Source organism: Panulirus ornatus, chromosome 67, assembly GCF_036320965.1.
Source record: "Panulirus ornatus isolate Po-2019 chromosome 67, ASM3632096v1, whole genome shotgun sequence".
NCBI classification, from domain to species: domain Eukaryota; kingdom Metazoa; phylum Arthropoda; class Malacostraca; order Decapoda; family Palinuridae; genus Panulirus; species Panulirus ornatus.
The window spans coordinates 9,776,506-9,777,930 of record NC_092290.1 but is presented as its reverse complement, the minus strand read 5'-3'; positions in this window follow the sequence as shown (position 1 = coordinate 9,777,930).

The following is a 1,425-nucleotide window of genomic DNA, read 5'->3' as shown; positions in this document are numbered from 1 at the left end:
TTCTTTATTATTAATTATGATAATTTCGACACAATTTATATATATATGTAAGATTTATATTCCCATATCCATTCTGACAAAGTTTCAAAGATGGCACAGGTGTACCATGTGCTAATTGCGACACCTAGTCACATGACTGATATATATTAAGTCCGTAATAGACATATATCTTGTTCTACTTCAAATTTTTTAAGTGAAATGCTTGATTTTTCTTTTTTTTTTTATTGATAGTTAAGTTGCTTGTCACCGGCTCGAGGCAGTCAACATAAAAACAGTCATGCAACGGAACTGGTTAGTTACATAATACCGAGCGACCACTAAGGGTCACAAAATCATTCAAAAATGGTGTAATTGCCTAATCATCAATTGCCAGTTGCCACAGGAGAGTAGTCGGGTAAAAGCGGTGAAATTGAGAAATGAGGTGAAGTAATCATGATACGCGAAGGCGAAACATTTTGTATGTTCCAGCCATAGATAAGAGTCTTCTTGGAGACGAAAAATGTGCCAAAGAACTATTTTTTCTCAGTTGTGACCGCCATGACATGGGCAAAACATGCCCCAATCTAGGCCATCCGAGGTGATGCAGATAAAAGGAAGGGAAAGTGTGTGTGTGTGTGTATATATATATATATATATATATATATATATATATATATATATATATATATATATATATATTAATTTATTTCACTTTGTCGCTGTCTCCCGCGTTAGCAAGGTAGCGCAAGGAAACAGACGAAAGAATGGCCCAACCCACCCACGTACACACATATATATACATACGTCCACGCAAATATACATTACTTTACATCTCAACGTATACATATATTACACACAGACATATACATATATACACATGTACATAATTCATACTGTCTGCCCTTATTCATTCTCGTCGCCACCCAGCCATACATGAAATGACAACCCCCTCCCCCCGCATGTGTGCGAGGTAGCGCTAGGAAAAGACAACAAAGGCCCCATTCGTTCAACACTCAATCTCTATCTGTCATGTAATATTGCAACGAAACCACAGCTCCCTTTCCACATCCAGGCCCCACAGAACTTTCCATGGTTTACCCCAGACGCTTCACATGCCCTGGGACAATCCACTGACGGCACATGAATATACCAGTTATGATTATTGGGCAAACAGTCAATGGCAAATTGTAAACAAAGAAAAATGCTCCAAAATATATTGCAGTAATAGAATAAGCTCTTTTTTTTCCAGCTTTTCAAAGAGGAGATGCATGTTATAAAAACTATAAACTTTCAAGAGCCCCTCCGATTGAAATGCCAGATTAAGAGATAAGATCACGGGTGAAAAAAAAAAAAGCAAGATGCATTGATAGTGTGGAAGGTCGTTCAGTACGTGTGCGTGTGACGTTCAAAAGGTGGTTTGCGTGCTTGAGCCACCCTATCAATTTG